This window comes from Emydura macquarii, unplaced genomic scaffold (assembly GCF_026122565.2).
Source record: "Emydura macquarii macquarii isolate MOO-44397 ecotype Brisbane River unplaced genomic scaffold, CSIRO-AGI_Emac_v2 contig_1253, whole genome shotgun sequence".
Taxonomy (NCBI): domain Eukaryota; kingdom Metazoa; phylum Chordata; order Testudines; family Chelidae; genus Emydura; species Emydura macquarii.
In genome coordinates this window covers 8,059,726-8,083,086 of record NW_027131390.1, presented here as the reverse complement: position 1 = coordinate 8,083,086, position 23,361 = coordinate 8,059,726, and the positions used below count along the sequence as shown (strand labels likewise).

The following is a 23,361-nucleotide window of genomic DNA, read 5'->3' as shown; positions in this document are numbered from 1 at the left end:
CACCGCCCCGCCTTCTCCAGCCAAGGCGAGCGGGGGGGGGGGTTCCTAAATCCCCTAGGCCGCGTGGAAAAGCTCCGGCACGCCGGCCAGCCCCGGCTCAGCCAGCCTAGACCCGGACCGTGCACGCCGGCTGGGCTCGGCGCGGCCGAAGTGCCAACGCCGCGGCGTGAAATTGGGCTGCCCGGAGGAAGCGGGAGATGTCAGATCCGGGTGGCTGGGGCTTGACTCCCAGCCCCGCGCATTGTGCAGCAGACAAACCCGTCTCCGAGGAGGGCCGAACTTGCCGTCCGCCGCGAAGGTAAAACTTTGGGGAGCCAGCAGGGAGGAAAACCAGACGAGATCAGGAGGATTGTTTCCCAGGACTCCTGGGGGCAAGAGCATCGCCAGAGTTTGACAGCGCATCTCTCTGCTTACGAAGTTAGACGTAGACATCTTCAGCCAAACATTCGCTGGAGCCGGCCAGACCTCCGTGCCAGCTGCAGGAGCTGGGGTTCCCACTCAACCAGGCTGGGTGGGAGGTCGGGTTTGGGGAGCAGCCCCATGTCTTGGGGTTCTGGGGCCAAAAAAAAAGATAGGATCCAGCCGGCTTCTGGGGCAGGACAGATGTCTTTGAGGCGGTGCTCAGCGGGGATGCCCTGCAGTTTGCATTGTAATCCGAGCAGCTGCACTTATCATCGAGTTAGTTATTTGAAAAAAAATGGTGAAGGGGTGAAAAAAAAGATCCCACTGCTGGAGTCACGTTTCTGCAGTGCTGTTACTCCCACCCACAGCAGGGTCTGGATTTCCCCCCCTCTACTTATACAGTAGAGTGTGGGGCCAGATTTTGCCAGGACTCATGTACTGATCTGGAGTTCTGCAGTGGGATGTATCAGGGTCCAGAAATTTTTTGGCAGTGGTAGTGTTTTGCTTCTTTTCCCTTTAGACATTAGCATTTGGGGGCAAAATTTTGTCTGGATTCAGAAGAATCCATAGGGTGTGTCCAGGTTTTTGTAGTGCTCCTGCCCTGGAAGAATTTTTTTTTGGCAGTAGGCTTATTTAGATTGTTCTCTATTTTTAGATTGTCCTACAATTTGGGGACTTGGGGCCAAAGATATTCAGGACCCAGTTTTCCCCTTTGGGAACAAGTTGGGGTGCCTGCAACACATGGGCATCCATCAACCCTCTTCTGGTCTCCTTCCATGCACCCCACCTACACACATCACTGAAGCATCCTTAACACTCTCTTGACAAATGCACAACTCTCTGCAACAGACTGCAAAAGCTGAAGGCAACAGTAAGCATTTCTCTCTGGTGGCTTTATGTAGGCATGTGTGTTCTTGTGCATGAGTTATTTTGATATGTAGTGTTGGTATAAAAATGTCCTGTCCTAGACTTGGTGTGTGGGACTGTATACTCTGTGCTTGCATATGTGTTCAGTAGAACCCAGGCGAATTTCTGCCAGTTGCTAATGATGCCTGTGAAGGGGATATTCACCCCTGCACACCTCAGCAGTAATTGCCAGCTGAATAGGGGATGGAAGGAATAGCATGTCGGGGGATTGCATGAGTAATAAACACAGAGAAGATGCTGATCCCATTACATTACAAGTACATATGTGCAGTGATCACAGTAGTAGGAGAAATAAAAGGGATTTTGAAAATACACAACTGTTTTTATTTAGGAACAAAGTTAGGATTTTTCACTATACCATAAATGTTTTATAATCACTTTACTTAATAAGTAAAAGCATTTGCTTTTCTGCCTGTTTTGCCCCTATTGACTTCATTTAATTAAATCCAGATCAATTCCAGGCATTAGGACTGAGGGAGAGCCTCCGTTTGATGGTGATCTTCAGGGAATTTCAAGCCATATACTGGCTTGTCAAAGGACTCAAGGCAGTGAATCTGTAGCGCTTTAGGAGATGCTAGTTTCTGCCCAGTATCATAAGGAATGCTAGTTTTCCAGACAATTTTTGCTGTCCCCCCCATTCCCCACTTGGAGCAGAATTATGAGGACTCATAGATAAGGCCATTTGTGGTCATCTAGTCTGACCTATGTAACACAGGCCATAGGACTTCCCTGAAAAAAAAAATCCAGTCTTGATTTAACAATTTTTCATGATAGAGAATTTATCACAACTTTGGTAAATTGTTCCAATGATTAATTACCCTCACTGTTAAAAATGTGCACCTTATTTCAAGTTTGAACTTGTCTAGCATCAATTTCCACTTATTGGATCATTTTATACCTTTGTTTGCTACACTGAAGAACCCTCTGTTCTTAAGCTTCTGTTCTCCATGTAGGTGCTTTTAGAGTGTAGAAGGACAGACAAACTGAAGGATTTGCTTGATCCACGCCTCGGCAGCATGAAATAGGGTGAGAGCGCCTTATGCAGGTTAAATATGCTACAGTAGCTGTAGACTCCTGCATGGTCCTAGAGCCTGCATGGTATCGGTTCGCTTTTGAACTGAATAAAACATAGGGACAAAGTGCTACACAGATCAATATCCTTACAAAACTCAGCTACCCCTCCTGTCTGCCCCTTCATCTGTGTGGATAATGAGGAGCAGGCTTTCTAACTCTGTGGAAACATGAACTGAGGAATACTTTCTCCAGTCTTATAAGATTTTCTGAAGGAGGAAAAGTTGATGAGGGTTAAACACTTGTCTATATACAAGCAGAGGGGCAGTAAAAATATCTGGCAAAAATCCAGCAGAACAAGAATGAAAAAGGAGAGATTTTCTCTCTAAGGTCCCGTGATATGACGTGCAAGACGAGAATGGGAAATTTCCTAGAAAGGGAGAAACGCAGTTGAATTTCTGTTGGGTAAAATTAGCTATTGCTTGCCTATCAGTTGGAAACCATTGCCTAAAGGCGAATGTGTGTTGGGATGGCTGTTTCTATATGCATTTGACACGACTGGGTACATGAATTGCTTCACCGTTCTGTTACTTAAACAAGCGGTTAAGACTTGAGTAGTGAAATAACTGCAAAGCATTTGCATCCTGGCATTCCATTTGGAGCTGAAGTTTTAACATCTATTTCAGTAGCGCTTGGTATTCCACCCCCTGTCCTTGAGCAACATAATCTGAGGACTAATCATCTCATGGATACAAACCAGTTCATTAAGTCTAAATGAGGGAAAGTAGCAAATTTTCACACTAATTCTGTCCTCAAATTGTGCTAGGGCTTAGGGTCTTGAGATAAACACATAGACTTAATTTCCACTCTATGTGTGCGCCCAGAGTCATTGTTACCCGTGTGTGCGCACGCGTGTGTACGTGTGTTCCCAGAGTCATTGTAATTGTGTGTATGTTTTCCTAGATATGTGAGTGTGGGTGGGTGGCCTGAGTCATTGTCACTCTCTGAGTTAGTGAGTGTGTGTGTGTGTGTCTTGAGTCATTGTTATACTGTGAGATATTTTTATTCTTTACTAAAAGTGATTATTAAGAAAATAAACAGTTACTGCATTTAGCAGCAAGCAGGCAAAATAATTGTGAGAGTACAAGGCTTTAGCTCAGGCAGAAGCAATGAAATGCATGTTATAAAGGAGACGGAGAAAGAGGAGGATCCTGCTGCACCAGCGTAGGGAAAAGGGTGGGAGTGCAAGAGTCAATGTGAAGGGCACAGAGGGGACCTGCTGGATGTTGATTTCTTTTCTTAGTCGCAGCTGATGTTCAGCAGCAGCAAACCCAGTGCATGCTCCTGAGAGAGGCAGAGATGATACCGCCACCAAAGAGCAACCACAGTATCCAGCAGCTGAGGTGCTGGACAACTTACCACACAGCCCAAAGTGTCTGCCTCTGATGACGGCTGCTGGGTCGGGGTTTGCCCCATAGGCTGAACTGTTTAACTAAAAAGGCCATTGAGAAGAATAAATTTCCTAAGCCCTGTGAGTACATTTATTTCATTCTCTTCCATCACCTTCCTCCACACCCTAAGATCTCTGAGCTATAGTAGGGTTGTGTTTATTCAAATTTCATGACCATTTACTATATAAATAAAATAACTCAATGATAAAACTTAAAACAAACCTGCCATCAACTCTTACCTCCCCTCTTCAACCTCCTGCTGGAAGTGAAATCCTAGCCAAGAATTTACATTGTCATAAGAGTCATGCTCTCCTCTTTAGACCTGAAAAGGTTACAGTCTCATAATCACTATTGTTCTGTGTCATTCTGTGAAATACTCATTTTTCTTTTTTAAATAAAAAGCATATTTTTCTGAGTTATAACAGCAACGAGATCTGCTTCAGTGTGAAACTGGATATGCAAGCTTTCTGTCAGAAAGCAGCGTGTGTGTGGAGGCGGATAGCAACTCGCCAGCCTGCTCATGCACTGAGTATATTGACAAATTGTATGCCACGTTAGTACCAGCACATTTTCCCTTAGCTTGAGCCCAGTCCTTCAAAAAAATTCCTTCTCACCCATTGACATGGGGCTCAATTCAGCATAACACATGCTTAAATGTACGCTTGTGCATATGTCCATCCATATTCAGCAAAGCAAGCAGACCTGATCCAAAGACCATTGAAGTCAATAAAAAGAATCCCACAGACCTCAATGAGTTTGGGATTATTCCTTTAAACAAATGCTTAACTTGAAGTCTCAATGAGTTAAACAGATTAAGTGTTTTGCTGAATCCCTTAAATGGGAGTTTTACCCTGATAGGGACAGCAAGATTGGTTTTTCCAGTGGCAGATATTCCCATGATATACCATCAATTGATTTATTGTTTCTTTCATTGGAAGAGGGTACAAAAACCCACTGTAAAATATTTAACTATTAAAACATCTAATGCAGCTACTCATTAATTACTTTCCATAGGGTTCCCTATAGGTTTAATCCATGTAGAATATATTTTAAACATTTTTTTAAATGCAAGTATCCAGTTCTGCAAACATTTATGATGTGAGTATCTTTAGTCATGCAAAGAGTCCCACTGAACATAATTGATTTTCTTGCATGGTATGTACTTTGGTACTTTGACATCCATATTTGCATGCTTGACCTTAACATTTAAGGTCAAACATGCATTAGGCTATAGAGGTTCTCTTAATATTCATTAGTGCAAGTCTGGCTGTGAGAGATGCCTTTCTTTTGCTTTATTATACAGTAAACACCATAATTAAGTATGTTTCCTTATTACTTGTATGGCAGTAATGCAGAAAAGCCACAATCAGCATTCAAGTCCTAATGACATATATAGAATAGTATGTGAAACAACAAAAGCAAAGGGTGAAATTCACCGTGTACAGAGAGCCAGCTCAAGAATTATACACCACTGACGTCCCAATTACGTCCTCAAAACACATATTAGGTAGAACTTCAGTGGACCTTAGACTTTGTGCTGGCTTTCTGCACAGAGGTGAATTTCACTCGGCATAACTAATTCATAGTAAATAATTGATTCTGTTGAGTGAGCCTATTTGTCTTGTTTTCTTGAATTCGTTTAATTGAAATTATGCACCAGATAACTTCCATGAATAATCATGGCCTGTGGATTATTCTTGAGCACTTCACTTTGAGCATCTGTATTCAATAATCCAAATGTGAGTTCTGTCACTTAGTCCGCACAAAGGTCATGTGTTACTGCTTTTGCACCACAGTTAGTAAGAAAAATTACCCAGATTAAGGTTTCCAGCAAGAGTACTTGAACGTGCTAAAGTTCAGAATGTGCTTTCTGCAAATATTATTGGCTATTCATGTACCGTTCAATGTATCCATGGGTCGGGTGAGCATTACCGCCACACTCAAGTTCATTAATACAAACCTTTATTTGAAGGAAAGGCATGGCCTTGTGTTTGCAATTACTATAAAAAGCAATGAATAAGAGAGATATAGAAAAAATATTGATCAGTTACCTTCAGCTTGGGTGTTGATAGGTCATGATGAATTTCTCCGATGAGTTTCCGACTATGCCCTTCCACTCTAGCATATTTATACCTTTTCACATTATCTGACCGTCATAATTTGTTTAATACGCCTGTGCAGGTTTCAGTTTACATAACTTTTGTATTTTCATTTCATCATGTCACCTTATGCCATATAGGGACTTTCCTGCTTTTCCTAATTATAGGGACTTTTTGGCATTACATTTTGTTTATTAAGAAGGTATGATTAACTCCCTCTTACCTGTGTCCTCCAACACAGTAGAAAACACCACATTTATCCTACATAGCTATAAGCATCATTTAAGCAAGTCCTCATGAAGCAACACTCATGTCAAGCAAAGACTAGGCCAAAGTCAGTTAGCCTAGTGTAAGTCTTACCTGATCAGTATAAATGACCCATGCCGACGATATTTCCAACACATGAAAATGTCTTCAGTTAAACTCACTCACCACAATCTTTGTAGAAAGCACACAGAAAAGGAGTGCAAACTGCCAAAGCAAATTCAATATTGTTAACTTGAGCAAATATTTGCAGGGTTGCGGCTTTATTTATTTATTTTTAAATATTTGCCCCTCTGTAAAAACTCTGTTAGCAACCCCCTGCGACATCAAGTCACAATGGGGTGGGTTAAATAGGGAGCATCAAACTTTATCTCCGCAATTTTTGAATGTTGTGATTTCAAATCAGACTCTCATTATTTCCTGGGCTATTTCTAAGGCCCTGTTTCTGCAAACACATCCATGAAGTCAGTGGGACTCCTCATCTGCATAAAGTTATTTACACACATAAGAGGTGCAAGATCCAGGTCATGGTGTTACTGTTTTATGTGGGGCTTTTTGGTGAAGCTATGCTGAAAAGGCAAGCAATCTATTTCTGAAAAAGGGGGCACAGTAACAGCTCAATAAGAGCTCAATTTTGTTCTGGTTTTCACTGGACAGAAAAGCCATGTCTAAGGACACAAGGATTTTCCCCCTCCCTCCATTGGAGAAGAATGTTTTCTGTTTTCTTTTAGTTTAAGCTGCTCCATCCTTTAGTACAAACCCTGCTGTCTCTGAACAATAATAACCTAGCTAAAGAATAGCCTACAATATTTCTCTTTATGGAGGTCAGACTGCTGCAAATACTGAGTTTGACATTTTAGGATGTATAATTCAGAGTGGCAAAAGGGAAATGGATGAGACGTTTAAAATTGATCAGAATGGCAATTGTATTGATGATTTGTGAAGAACTCAATCGAAAATGGACTTCCAAATGGTAAAAAAATTTCAAATATATACATTTTTACAGAAGTAGCACCCCAGAGGCCCCATCCTGGGACAAACACATATAAAGATGTGGGATGAAAGCCTGACACCATTGAAGTCAATGGCTAAACTCCTATAGGCTTTTCTGGCCTGATCTCTAATATATATGTATCTCATTCTGCTCTTGGCATTTCGTACCATCTATCAAGAGTATTTGTGTTTAAATGCCTCCCCATTCCCTCACATTTCATCTTCCTTTTCTATCTTTCAACATATTTTCCCCTGCAGATGGATCAAAATCCTTTACACTGAAGGAGGCAACATTACGGCTTGACTTCAGAATCAAGCAGTGAGAGAAGCCTGGATGAGCGGAGGAATGAAGAACACATTCACCTTTGGTAACCAGCGATGACTGAAAGGGGAATCCAGGACATTTTATAAAATTCAATTTTTTGTCTATTTCTCCCAAAATCTCTTTCCTTCCAAGCTTCTATGCTGATTGACACCTACTCTTTCTAGCAATTACAAGTAGAAGCCATTTGGGATCATATTTATCACTGGTGACATCAGTAGAGTTACACCAGGGATGACCTAGATCCTTTATGCCTCTTGGAGGAAGATATTTAGAAATCCCAAATGCAAGAATCACAGCACTTTATAGGCTTCTTCCTCCCCTCCTACATTATGAAACCTTGCTGTGTGCGCATGCCAATGAGCTTCTTTAGAAAACTTTTAAAAATACATTTCCACCATCAACACGCCAAGGGGCCTAATTTTGCCACCCGTACTAGGGTTGCCAAGCCTCCAGGATTGTCCTGGAGTCTCCAGGAATTAAAGATGAATCTTTAATTAAAGATTGTCATTTGATTAAACCTCCAGGAATACAGCCAACCAAAGTTGGCAACCCTAAATACACATGTTGACCAGTACCTCAGTCTGTGATCCGTTTGAATGGGCTACTCAACAGGAGTAGAGGTGGGAGAATTTGGCCCAAAGTTAACTTCAGGAACAATCTGATTGTTAACAACAGACATTTTTGTTAATTATTTTGCTCATTTTGTTGTTGGTTTTTTATATTAGCATTATTTATTCTTGTACAGCAGTAGCACTGAGGAGCCTCCGTCACAGACTAGGCCTCATCGGGCCAAGCATTCTACAAACAGAGCACAGAGATGGCGTCTGCCCCAAACAATTTATAATGATACGCTGAGAATTTGACTTTTTTGGGGGGGAGAGGGGAGGAGGTGGATGCTAAATGGAGAAAATGGTGATTTGTTTTTATATTAAACAAAAAAGTGCAACTAGATTGACAACTTGCATGTCATGGTTTTGCTTGGTATAGTTTGAGAGAGCTGAGACGGTGTATCAGCCACCCCTCCCCGAACGAGGTTTGTAATGGAAATGCTGAGAAGACCCCGATCCTTGGAGATGGCACCAGGCACTGCTTTAAAAACTTGTTATGAATGTTAATTGGTTCTCTGAAGGATTTTCTTTTCCCACGTGTAGACAGCCCTAGACACAGCCTCGGTAATACAATTTAACAAATGCATGAACACACAGGATCCTTATGTGGGTATTAGAATGACTGGCATTTCTACAAACAGCCTATGATAAGGGCTGCGATTTTAGTTTCAAAGTGTAATCAATAATAAGCTCTCTGATATTGCTACGTACTTGGAGAATAACATTTCCTTAGGATGACAGCTAAGCAACTTTCCCCCGGTTGTATGTCTATGTTTGGGTTTTAATCAGTCCGCTTGGGTGATTGTCATGAATTTCAGTGTCACACACAATAAGCAGAAGGCAAGCCACAAAATGGCCATGCAGTTAGGGTGGTAATTGTTCACCCATGCTGCAGATAGCCCACCATATTCTGGCATTTGCAAATTGGAATATTGGTGAAATCCACAGCCGTGCAAAAAGCCAGTGCATATGCTCAGGCGTCACTTAATTCCCACTTACTCTAAACCCTATTGTAAGGGCATAGTGCAGCAATGCAGCCCATCAGTAGTCTTGAGGTTGCCTTATAGGCTGAAAGAGTGACTTTTGCAAGGCTCCTTCCACCTGGGGTTTCACAGTAGGGCCATTGGATCCACCTAATCACAGATTCCTTGCCTCTGCCCTCAGATTGTCCCTATGCCCCCATCCTTTTTGAGGCCTGCATGGGAGCCCTCTCAGTTGTACCCAGGAGGTGCAGAGAATCACCTGAGCAGCCATCCCATGCACCACACAGCCCACCGCAGAGGGCTTTGTGGACTCCCTGCATTGTGGGTGGGCATCACGTTTCCTGGAAACACCTTTTTAAATATTTTTTCAAAACTATACCAATTCCAAGAGCTGAACCTTGAGAGAGTTAATCTTTAGCGGGTCACTAGCACCCAAGAGGCTTCACATTTCCCACAATGCTAATAAGAAAGTGCTAGATAACTAAAAAAAAAAAAAAAAAAAAAAAAAAAGGCTAGGTTTGTCCTCTACGTCACAAAAATCTGCACAAAGGCTGGGTTGGCTCCACAAAATAGATCTCTAGGAACCTGCTCAGTGTAGAAGACGGATGATGATTTATTAAGTCTGGCTCTGTAAGGGCACATGGTATCAGCTTAGAGATAACCTTTGGCAAGGAACTCTCACAGACAAAACATAGGAACCGATAGGTGTCTGGAAGACAAGAAGACAGAGGCATTTCAGGTAACTTGACCTGAATTTAATGAACTGCATCAACATTCATGCAAAACTCCCCCTGATGTCAATGAAAGTGCTGTGCTTAACATCATTGTGGGATATGGCCTGAAGGCATAGGGTCTGGCTGGCTCAGTTACCAAAGTAGCTTCAAGAAGGCAATAGAATTACATCAATATAAAATCAGTACGAAACCAGGTTCTCCCCTCGGCGTGTGCTCAACTCTCTTTAATGCTAATAAGAGTAATGTATGTAAAGTGAATAAGACTATGAAGCTTTAGTTACTGTAGTTGCTTTAACTTTCATCAAGCATATATTGCGTGAATTCCCACTTGCTGTACTTCCAAAACATTGCTTTAGGTTTTCATACAGCTGGAGGACAGACATAAGAACCAAAATAATCCATTCAGGATAGCAAAGGAAAAATTCAGTTTAGTTAAAAGAAACTATATATGTTCCCTTTCTAAAAATGAGCAAATCACCAATTCTTTGTGATACCTTTATTCATGTTGAATTGTACCTGACATTGATTAGTACCAATAGGGCCACCTAGTGGAATAAGGTACTACTCAATGTGAGCAGGGATATCACAGTTTGACCCCCAGGTCTTGCACCTTAATCAAAACTCCATTAATCAAACCCATAGTTTGTACAACAGACGTTCTCTGCTGCATTAAAATGCATTGGAAAGGCTGGAACCTAAGATTTAAAGGTTAATTGGATCCTACAAAGAAGAATTAACTGAGCTGTTTTCTCGCTTTTTTAAAAGGAGCCTTTAAAGTTACTTTAATCTTTACTTTATTTCCCTACAGGACAACCAAAACACAGGATATTTTTCACATTTTAATTTAAAAAAAACCCCACCAAAATAGTTTTAACAAATGATGAACAAATTTTGATTTATCTGCAGTGTACATATCATAGTCTCATTGCATGATGATTTATGCACCAGATTTTCATACACATACATATGAGTTTGACTATTAATCTTTATTTATGTTTAGGACGTGCTAACATTATTCAGTACTCTGGTGTTAAATGAGAATTTGATTTTCAGCTGCTTTCCTCTTGTTTGGAAAAGAAAGAAAATAATAGCCTAAGGCACTGCTATTCAACAAGTATTCAGGGGAGTTGAAGTTCCAGCCAGCCAGGTTTTTCAGGCTCCCATTGCTCACCTGCTGGGAAACTCTACTCTTGATTCAGGAATATAAATAACCTGCTTCCTTTTCCACTGAGCTTGGATATTTGCCGTTGGCTACATGAAAACATGAGTCCTTTATCCATATATGGAAGGAAGACAAATGACCTGACAGCGCCAACAGAAAAATCATTTCCATCCACACACTGGAGAGAGCTCTCAGAACCTGCCTGGCCCTGCCAACACAGCCAGCCCACTTGAAGGGAACATGCGGAGCTTGTGATAATAGATTTAGATGACTGCCCTTTCTGGAGTCTGCCTTATGATTTGCCATTACACACTTTCCAAATTTCTTCCATCAGCAGAGGGATGAGGATGGTGTTATCAGTTTTCTGTGCCTACCCTTGCTTATGTGCAGCACATGTATAAAAGAGACTAGCCTGTAGATGGGGAAAATCATCATTTTCCTTTACTCCAGCTTAAAGCTGATTTTGTGTGTGTGTATGTGTGGAGGGGAATAGATGGGAATTAAATTCCTAGTTCTCCCCACCCCACTCCAGCACCTCCTAATTTCCTCCCACATCCCTATGGATGTGTGCATGGGGAAGAAATGGGGGCAAGGGGGCATATGTGCTAGTTCTATAAATCCAGGAATCCAGGCCAGAGGAAGCTGGGGAAAGAGGCGAGGCAAAGGCAGAGTAACTCATTCAATTTTCCTCATTCTAATAAAGTTCCTAGTTCAATGTCAAATGAAAGCAAGTTTCTGTCAATCCTTTACTGTTGGCATAGGGGAATTTTAATGGGGTTGGACACCTGTTTCCTTTAGGTGTCTTTGTAAATCCCAGCCCTAGTGATTTATTTTGTATTTAGTGAGATGTGTATTTATCATCATCATCATGGTAACTCCCAAAGATCCCAATCAAGTCAAAGAGAACATCTGCCCTGAAATGTATAATAGATTTTGATGATGTTGAAAGACAAGATATAGAAGTTGTCTATCAGGGATAGCTTCATAAGGAATAGCCTTCATAAAGAGAAAGCAAACACTCTATCTGGCTAACCAATGCAACAGAAAAGCTACACTCATATGCAGACTGCTAATGTAAAGCCATCCTTTCTTGGCATCTATGCCTGGAACTAGCATATTTCCCTGTGAATAGGCAGAATTCCACCCCAACAGATGAGCCCAAGGAGGCAGCCAAAATATCATGTAGGATCATTGAGTGTGTTTGTTAAGGTCAAGACTACTGGAAACCCAAATGGCAAGGGGGGTCTATCCTGAGCTTCTGTGCCTACCATATGTTAACTGGATTCACCATGACTCCCTCAGCTCTGCTCTGAACTCATGTCAAAAATAAAAAATTAGTTCACACAGCTTTATAAGGTGGTTTGTCTTAATACAAGGGAATTCACTGTCTAGTTAACTGTAACTGAACAAGAGAATAATCAAAGCAAAGGCCTAGTGCTGGTGTGTGTGTGTGTGTGTGTGTGGTGGGGTAGGGTGGGAGAAGATGAGAATCTTGATGCACAGAATCTGAACACTTTCTCCTATAATTTAAGGGAACCATCATGGTAACACAAGGGAAATAGGTTGTTTGAAATTAGGGATGGTAGTGACAGGGGCAGTAGAGGTAAGGGAGTCCTGAGACTTTTCCATATAAACTCCACTTTCAGTAGTGATGCCCACATGGATTAAAATTCTTCCTTCCACGTAATTTGACGTCTTCAGAAATATACTGCCCGCACCAAAATGCTCTTTTTTAAAAGATTCTGTGTGCTGAATCATTTCTGAATAGCTAGCTAGAATTGCCGAGATCTTTACTGATGAGAACCCTATGGAATTAACAAGTCACCATAGAAATGTACAGTCACTTAATATACGGAGGCAAATCATGCCCCCGCTGCTACCATCTCTGTATGGAGGACCCTGCATCCAGCAGAACTAAATGCATTTCTACCCTGTGGACAGGATTGAGGGCACATTGCCTTGGGGGAGGATTTCTCCCCTGTAAACATCAACCCTTTTCAGGTTGTTTGCAGGCATGAGAATCTGCCCTATTACAGCTAAGTGCAATTATCTCCATTTTTTGCAGGGACTTTTAAACCAACAAAGCTAAGAAAATGTATATTGCATCAATCGTTAAAACTCCTACATTGCAGTATTTTTCCCCATTGCAATAATCAGTGATTGTATTGCAAATCCCATCTACTGTCGCTCAAAAAAACCAAAAACAGGATATATTCCCAGTCAGGTCACTGGAAACAGCACAATCAGATTTGGAAAGATAGTGGAATTCCATTTGGAGAAGAGGGGCGCACTGCCTCTTTTTGTCCATATGAGAGGAGGATAAAAAGCTTCATTAGAATGTGTATGCAAGCATCACAATAGTCTCCCTTATGTTTCACATTCAGGGCTTTAAATTATGACCCCGATGAAGACAGATCTTGCTGCAACAGGACACACTGGAGGTATCCTTGATGGCAAAGCCACAATTCCTCATGGAAACTATGAAAAGACACATGCTATACGGGCAGCTAAAGCAACCCTTGTAAGTGAAGAAGGGTGGAGGGAAGATGTAGTCTTTTAGGGCACTAGTGCTGCCCGTGTCACTAGTTTAAAAGTGTACTCAAGAATAGCAAGTGCTGGGACCATTTTGAACCCCTGCACAGGGAAGTAAGGGGTGGTGGTAGGGGTAATTTTCCTTAGGATTTCTACCTTGCTAGTTATTTGTATTGTGGCAAATGTGGGCACAGGGACCCCCATCAAGAACCAGAGCACCATTGTGCTAAGTGCTATACAAACATATCCTTGCACACTTCTGCAGGCACAAATGGTGCCTTCTCACTTTGATAAAGTGGTGCCAGACATTGCAAGCCTCAGGATGTTTTCAGTAAATAGCAAACTGTACATCACTTTGTAGCAACAGGCCAATAGCTCTTTAATATCGCTCTGGCTGCTAGAGCATAGCTCATTGATATTTGACTGTGCATAAACGTATCTATATTTTCTTACAGGTGGACAGGCTGCACAGATTTCAGCTAAACTACACAGTGGAATCTCCACACACAGCATTCATTAGCAAAGGGATCAGCCTACGTTGTTGTGTGGTGCATACTAACGAGTTGTTTCCATAGTTCTAGGGCATGGGAATTGCCTCAACGTACTCCACTTATGCGGATGTTCCTAGTTCAGCATTTGGGATCCTACAGTCTGCATTGAATGGCCCCACTCAGCACATTCTCTCCTAAATGGCATACTCGGGATTTGCATATGTTGACTTGGGTTATATCAAATGCACTTACCGAAACATTTAACTTCTGATTCCAAAGGATGGTCGCTATGAAATTCAAATGATTTTGCACATTGAGCAGAAGTGGCAGACAGAGACAGGCACACACACAAATCAGATTTTTTCTTTGAGTAGAAATATTTGTTTCTGTCTGCTGCCTTGAGGCATATGTGTGTGTGTTTCACTTCCCTTTCACTAACTGGATACCATGGACCTGCAGCTAGGCCACACACATACAAGCAAATGGGCAAGAACAGAAAATATCCCCCATAAAAAATAAATAGCTCTCACATTACATCTCACATCCCTTCTCCCTTCCTCTGCCTGCCTTTTGCCTATGGTTCTTAATCCTAATATAAATGCAGGTTATCCCATTAGCTCAATTTAGCTGATTGAGGTCAAGGGACAATCTTGATCCGCTAAATCAAAACAAAAGGGGGTTAATCTGAGTCTACACTAGGGAAATGATTGTGGTTAAGTCAGGATCCAATAACATGCATTAGTGAACCATGATCCAACCTTGTACTCTTTTCTTAATGTAGACAAACACTATGCTTTCTAGATTGGTAGTGTCAGGGACCTGCCTCTTTCTAGCACATGCTTGTAGACAAATCGATTATTTCATATTCTCTAGAAGTAATGGATGAGAGACTTAGGAAAAATTACATGTCATAGGAAGAGGTGCCAGCAATTCAGAAGGTGATACACTTCCTTTTGACTCAGCGCTTAATGATATCCCAGCGCAGTGTTCGGGTGAAATGTGTTACTACAAGTGCTGTATTTCAGGGGTGGGTTAATTCCGGTAACATGGCAATATTCCAAGTAGGTAATTACATTTCTGCCTACTGAAAATTTGCCCTTCACTTTCTGTTCTAGAATATTTTATGATGTTGCTGTGAACTCTTTAAAAAGCCTACTTCATTTTACTCCAGAAATGGCTGTGTTCCAGTGGTGAGTGAAATATTCCCTCTATGCATATGACTAAATGCTCAAAAGATGCTCAATTCAGTCTCCAGCTTTAGAGATCTAAAAGTTTACACCTACGTATTTGCACACTTTTGTTAGCTATGTTTTTGCCGACACATAGACGTCACTGGGGATGTGAAAAATGGGCCAAATCTTGCTCACTCTTTGAAATACTACTTGCATGAGTAAGGTAAGCAATGTCAAGAACCATATTTGTATGTACAAATGAGCTAGTTCAGTTTGTGCACCTAGAATGATTTTACATGTGCAAAGATGTAGACACCAAAAAAACCACAAACACTGTTAAGGTACGCAAAATGGAGACTTCTTCAGAAACTACGTCCCCATAGTTTACAATTGATATGAGAGGAATTACAGAGTTTATAATCTATAGGGAGGCTAATCCAGAGAATGACAGTAGCCTACGATGTGGGAGACCTGGGTTCAAGTCCCTGTTCCATCACACACTTCCTAAGTGAACTCGGTCAAGTCACTCCGAGTCTCAGTTTTCCATCTTTAAAACAGGCCGGTTATTGGCACTCTGGCTGTACTCAGTGTGGCCAGGCTGGATCAAATCTTGGCTGAAGTCCGTAGGCTTTGAATCAGGCCCTGTGAAATGAAATGCAGACAGATGGAACAGATCAAACATACCTAAAGATTCCACTAGGTCACACCTACCAATGTGTATTTACCTGATCAAGTAGAATGGCTTTTGGCTGTGTTCTAGTCTGCCAAGTAGATGGCATGCTTCATGACAAACTGTCCAAATGCAAAACAGATGCAAGTAAGCCCACACATTTTTGTTTTTTTAATTGTTTTTTATTTTCCTCTTTGAAACAAAATTAAAGCAAACAAACCTACCCACCCTCATCTCAAAATCTAAGTTACATGAAGAAATACATGGTAGAGGGAATTTGTACAATTCTAACTCAGACCATTTTGTCTGGTGTCATATGGATCAGTTTGAGCTTTGAATTTCCTGCCATTTGTTTGTTAATATTGGTTACCTGAACATATGTCATGAATTTATTTAAGGCTAAATTGCAACCTTGCCTGACAGCAGGGTGTTTTATGAGAAATAATTCTTTCTAAAATTGGGAGTAGCACTCCAATACATTTAGAACAACCTTATTATTTTTAGTCTGGATATTCACTTGTTTGACTGATCTACTATGGTGATAGCTGCTCAGTCAATGCAAATAAATAAATACATAGGTCACGATCCTTTTCAGGTGGAAATCATCATAGCTTCAAATCAGTCAGTAGTGCTACTAGCTGAGGACCCGTCCCTAGAAGATTTCATTTCTAGTTGAACATTTTTATATTTGTGTCTTTTTGTGTTTGAAATGTATTGTTAGTGCAATAAATGGACATTGAAATGAGCCTGAGTCAGGATGTCTGTGTGCATTTATTTCATTTCCCCTCTAGGGTGATTACTGTGTAACCAAAGTAAATGGCCGGATACTCAGATGGCATGGCTCTATTGAAATCAAATGAGTTATGCCAATTTACGCCAGCTGAAGATCTGTCTAGAAAGTCTAAATGGCATAGGTTTAGCATGAAGACTGCAAAAGTGACTAATAAATATGCATTAAATTAGAAGTTGAAATGTAGTTTTGCAGATCTAAGATTCTACTATGAGCTTTGCAGTATATGTGTATTAATAAAATAACAAACACATAATGGACACAGCCTGACCACCAATCCTTGAGTAAAATCATGTCTTAATAAACAACACATTCCATTAGTTCTCTCTTTTACAACTAATATACTTCCAGTTCATTATGCTATTGCATGCAACAACTCCTTCTACAAATAGATCGTATAATTCAATCTTTTTCAGAGTTGCACATTCTTTTAGTCTACAGACTACGTTATCAGAGCACATTTTAACCAATAAACCGTCTGTTTAGAGAGGTTTAAGAAAAGCTGTATGAAATGCCTGTGATTTTATTTGCCAGAGGTCATTTGTTTGCTTCACTGTTGCTTTTATTCTGTTTGTACAATCTCTAAATTATGGTTATTATGGAAAGTCCATGGTTATTCATCCTAAACCACTACAGATGAACTTCCTTATTTTATCTCAGACTTTTCAGCTTGTGAGTTTTTGACATTTATGCTCTAATACTATAAACTGTCCTTTCAGAAACAGCCACAGAGATTTTTATAGGGTCCAGTCAAGTGCTCATTTGAAGGGTAATAATGTCCGCTGGTGTGCAGTGGAAAAGCTACACAGTCAACAGAAGTGACTGTATGCTGCCTCCCTTAAACCAAAAGACGGTCTAGGGCAGGATCCAGCTGATGGAGGGAAATGATGAATCTTTTTGGATGTGACAATCCCAAAAATCCATCTTGTGGCCTACATTGAGTCCCTATCACCACCCTCCATCCCTGTGTACAAAGTGGAGGATGTGACAATTGGCTACCCGTGCATATTTTGAAACGTTTGTGCAACTGAGGGGGAAAAAAATTCCGCCCCCACCAGCACGTAAATTTCTATGTGGATGGACTGAACTCATGGCCAAGCCTAACAGCTGGTTATAAACCAGCCTCACCATCGCCAAGCAAGCTTGCTGCAAGCCAACTCCAGTGGAGCCCAAATATATACAAATCAAGGGTCATAGGAACTCAAAAAGTTCAGAGTTCCTATGGTTATCTGAACCTCTGTCAGACCCCACTAGGCCATGCAATGCTTCTCCACTCAGTGCTGCGTTCTTGAAGTACAGGGTCAATGGCCCGCCATCCAGCTCCAGTATCTTTGATGGATGGACTACTCTGCTCCATTTTGTTTACCAGTGAATTAAATCTAGTTGGGCCTAGTATGCATCACCTGAGGATGCCTGCTGTAGACTATGGGAGAATAGAGACTTGAAACTTTCCTGCCCTTCTCTTTCTTACATCTTTTGCCTCCACTGAGTCCAAACTTTCTCATTCTCTTATGGAAATTAGCAGGTTAACCTTTCACAGGAGAGAAAACAGCAGATGCAAAGCCTGCAGACATATCTCCACTGCTACAGTGATCAAACCCTCCCTCCCTCCCACAACACACCTTTCAAGATCCCTAGGTACTACACATGCCTATCACAACATATGGTGTAACCTTATCCAGTGCATCAAATGCCCCAATAGAAACTTGGTGACTGAAACTCAACAATTACTTACTTTCTCAAATGAACTCATACAGAAAGATGATAAAACACAAAAATACCCTGTCATCCGTGGGTGGACACTTTTCACAAAACGATCACTCACTATCTGACCTCTCAGTCCTAATATTCAAATAAAACTTGCACAACAGCACCTTGAAAAGATGAGCCTGGAAGCTTAAATTCATAACTATGCTAGATACCAAAAATCAGGGACTTGGGAGAGACACTGGTTTTATGTTTCAGTACAACAATCTGTAACCCATTAAGGCCATGTCTACATTAGCGGGCTTACAGCAGCCCAGCTGTACTGATGCAACTGCACCTCTGTAAGATCATTTGTGTAGCCGCTTTACGCCGATGGGAGAGAGTTCTCCCATCGATATAATAAAAACACCTCGATGAACGGTGGTGACTATGTCAGCAAAAGTTCTCCTCCCAACATAACGCTATGCACACTTCCATTTATGCTGGCAAAATTTCTCTCTCTCCGGGCTGTGTTTTCTCACACCCCTAAGCAACACAAGTTTTGTTGGCAAAAGCGGTAGTGTAGACGTGGATATAGTACTACACCTTTGTCCTATGACTACAGAGATGTTAATTGTCCACTTAATTTTGAATGGCTTCTTGCAACATGTACTAACATCTTATGCTTAACAATCTGTTCCACCTGTGACACTTTGATTACCTTTTCCAGACCTGAAGAAAAGCTCTGTGCAAGTTTGTGTCTTTCATCAAGAGAAGTTGGTCCAATACAAGATATGACCTCACCCACCCGGTGTCTCTCACATCATGGGACCAAAGCAGCTACACCACTGCAAACAACTTTCTATAAAGCATTTCTATGAATTGGTTGGCTCAGTATGCCATAAGAATGATAGAGCTTATCATCACCCATATAGCCCAATGCAGGCTCGGCCAATGTTGGTCTACTGTTTAAGAAAAGAAATGAAGAAGATTAGCACTGAATAGGATTTTCAGTCCAATGCATAATTAGAATTGATTATTACAAATTTTGCTGTTCCAAATGCGTCCAAGTCACTATCATATTTGAATGTCTTGAGGAACTTTTAACACACATTTCATTAGTGAAATTTTTACTTGTTACACAAAGTGATACCAACTAAAGAATCAAGATGCGCTTACACAATGAGAAAGGAACTAATAAGTTTATCTTCTATAGTTTCCAAAGACTGTTCCTTGTGAACCCATCTTTGATGAAGAGGTGATCATCATAAATTCAGTTCTTGCAAACAATTTGAATAAAAAGTAACATCTTCAAGTCCTATTACCATCAAGACTTACACTCCTCTCTAAGATGGATATCAGTGAATACAATCAGATTTAACTGATATTGAAATATTCAGTTTAATGTGTTCAATTAACTTATATTTTTTAAACTACTGCCACTTTTAAAATATGATTTTAGCCTTTGATACTTTATTATCAGCGTGCAACTATAGTACTTACCATATTAAAAATATCGCTGATCTGAAAACACTGAAATTCATCACAAGGAGGAGGAAAATGGATCAAGAGATCTACAATTAGTTGGGACTGTATCCCCCCAAAGAATCAATAATTTATAGAAGTGTTAAGGGCCCCATACTTCAAACACTTATGCAAGTGAGTAAAGTTATTCTCATGAGCAGACCTTTCCTAATGTTTGTTGTAGTGACTTAATCCAACACTGAATTTGGCCCAGTGTCTCTTGGCTCTCACAACATTTTGTTTTTAAAGTTGCTATTATCTTTTAGCTGTGCTTTTTACCCGAGAAAGTTTTAATGAGAAAATTTAGCAGATATATATCTATTTTTCTACTAATTAGGGGAAGTGTTTTTCTTTTGTAATGGGTTTTCTTTATCTTGTACTACTCAACTACTGTGTAGTGTCCATGCAAGGTGTTACCTTCTTATCTGCTTCACTAGCACATATAGCATTTAGAGTCTATACAAGTAATTTAAATGGGCACTTAAGAGCTGATGCCTGTGTTTATAGTTCCAGATGTGCAAAGTGCTACAGCATAATGGTTGAGCATTATATTTTGTCCTGGTTGCAAGGCAACTTACGGTCACAATTATTACATTTCACAATGTAAGCTAGGGGGCTGTGTCACCTGCAGTAATATAAATGAGGTGTTCTTGCTTATTGCTACACCTAACTGCTTTCATTTCTGCGATCAGCATTCATTCCTGACCTGCTGGCTGTCTTTATACTTATAGCCCCAGAAAGGTTAGACACAGTACTTACCGCTGTCTTTTTTAACTAAGCAAATAAATTGGGGATTCGGGGCTAGTGTTGGATAAGCAGTGGTGCTTGGCTATGGGGAATATGGGATCTAACTCTTCCCTGTTCTTATAGAGATGGAAATCATGGCCAAATTATGAAAAGGCAGAACCACTGTTTATTCTAATCACACTATGGTTCAAGTTGCTTTCCCCCGACCTTTTATGTGCAATACGGATCTGTGTTGCATAGAACCGCACTTATTCTCTGCACAGTAGCGTGTCCAGGAACACAGGAGGAAGTTTTCATCGGGACGGGGGGGTGGATTCCTAGGGAAGCCAACAAATGTCCCAGCCACCAAAAGAACATTTCACAACAGAACCAGCAGCTACAGCAGCAGGAGTGAAGGTGAGCATGAGGTCCATCAGCCGCTGCCTAATTCTCCCTCACTAGAAAAAGCACATCCACTCTGGGACTTGGTATCCTCCACACACGTGGCCAGGACCAGTCCAGAGCAGAGACGACAGGTGGGCATGAGGGGTCATGTGCCCTGCCCCTTCCCCCTTCCCCCCGATTTGCTGCTTGGCTTGTACTGAGCATGCTCACATGGATGGAGTATGCTCAGGAACATCTGTTGAAGCTGCTGCCCTCATTCTGCCCCCGCCCCCTCTCCCACTATCATCATGTGTCATCTCTGATGCAGACAATGATTCAAAGTCAGTCTGTGAAAGAACTACCTTCTCAGGAGCAGCCTTCAGACCACCCACCTACTGACATCGCAACGGATATTTATGCTTTTCCATTTCAAATTTTGAAGTACAAACTTCAAGTCCAGTCATACGCCTGACCCTTCCACCGCCATCCCTTCAGCACCTGCCTGCTCGCCTACTCTCCCCCCCTCCATCCCTCTCAGTCTCTCCCCACTGACTGTCCTCATTCTGTTTTTACCCGTGGACTTATCTGCCTCCCCACAAAGAACTCCCAGAGCTAGCCCCTGAAATACCATTTTTATTGTTAAAAATAATATCCAGAACTGGCACAATAGCTGACAATCTTTGCCACGAGCCACCTACTGTTTTCTTACTGTATACCTCATTAGTGAGGCCCTTCCTGGAGAGTGGAGTCCATTCTGGTGTCCACACTTCAGAAAGGACATGGATAAACTGGAAAGGCCTCAGGAAAGCGCGACAAGCTGATTCGAGGTCTACAAAACATGGCTAATAGTGAGAGATTCAAGAAGCCCATTTAGTTTATTCAAGAGAAGGTAAGAGGTGACTCGATCATGGGCTACAAATACCTTTGTGGAGAAGATATTTCTGAAAGTAGGTGGCTCTTTAGTCTAGCAGAAAAAGACACTACAAGATCCAGTGAGTTCCAGTTGGAAGCTGAAGCTAGATAAATTCAGACTAGAAATAAGGTGCAATTTTTAAAAAATTTTATTCCTAAAACAATGAGGGTAACTAACCATTGGAACAACTTCCCTAAGAGTGTAATGGATCCTTGATCATTTGAAGACTTTACAGACTTTACTGAGACGGGATATTTTTCTAAAATATATGCTATAGCTCAAACAGAAGTTGTGGGTCTGATACAGGAATCCGTGGGTGAAGTTTTCTGGCCTGCATTATGTGGAACATCAGGCTAGATGTCCCTAAGTCGTTTTTCCCCCCTGTTACACAGTGCCAAGGGCATGGGCAGGGCGTGACTTGGGAGTTGGCCTCCCTCAGTGTCCCTGGCTGGAGCATCAGCCCCAGGGGGCTGTGCTGTGATTCAGTGACTCATCCCCTGCCAGAGCAGAGAGGCTCCCATAAAAACCACATTAAAACCACTTAACAGCTAATGGGTGCAATCAACAGTTCATGGGCTGGTGGGGCGTGCCAAGCAGTATCTGCAGCTGTCTGTGTGAAAGAGCTGCTGGCTGCCCACCGACAGCTATCATCCTGACCTGGGGAAGATGGTCACCCGGTGGGTGCTGAGCAGCCCCTCAGCACCCATGAAGTTGGCGCCTATGCTAGATGATCAAAATGGTCCTTTCTGGCCTTACAGTCCATAAATCTGTGTTATAGCCTTTCTTCCCAACCTTGACACATTTTTATGCAGCAGGAACCAGGTCTTCCTACATGCCTGAACAGTGCCTAGGTATGTGGGATAATGTTGCAATCAAATTACAACAGTCCCATTGATGTTAATAGGAATTCTGAACATGGGTCAATGGCAGACTATATGAGAACGAAGGACTGTGGACAGAAAACCTGCATTGTAAATTGCAGAGCATAATTTTGCCTGGTCTTTCCAGATCCATGCCTCTACATTAAGAAAAATAAGTAAAGGTTATCTAAACTTGAAAAACAATGGCCATACCCATGACTTCCTAGAGCCATTGCCCTTGTTTATATTTATTTAACTGCAAGTGAACACATTTTATAATGATTCAAAACACTCCTGATGGAGACTGGCACTTAACTGTAAATAAAATAAAACAAAAATCTGTGGACTTTATCAGCTTTCTACTTGTAAAGAGTGTGCTACACCCTAGCTTTTTATGTTTTTTTCAAGCATATTGTCTCCTAAGGTATTGGTTTTATTTTCTAGTTTAATTTGTTCTTTAGATTTTCTTGTCTTCAGTCAATTCATTAGCTGATTAAATGATTATCCCACTAATGAGATTTGACATGATTTGTGTCAGTTACTTATCTGACCTTTTAAGTAGGTTAATTGGCAACTTTGAATAATTATCATTATCAGCAATCTCACCTTGCTGACTGAGACTCTTGGGGAATAAATGAAGCACAAAAGACATGG

General features: G+C 41.3%; 1 long non-coding RNA gene across 1 annotated transcript; it reads left to right on the top strand.

Annotated features, from left to right (window-relative positions):
- Positions 1-2: 2 nt before the first annotated feature.
- Positions 3-8,413, top strand: LOC137153065 (uncharacterized). The gene is made up of 4 exons (XR_010919684.1): positions 3-298; positions 1,058-1,273; positions 3,644-3,871; positions 7,406-8,413. It is a non-coding gene; the product is annotated as an uncharacterized lncRNA (long non-coding RNA).
- The last annotated feature ends 14,948 nt before the right edge of the window (positions 8,414-23,361 follow it).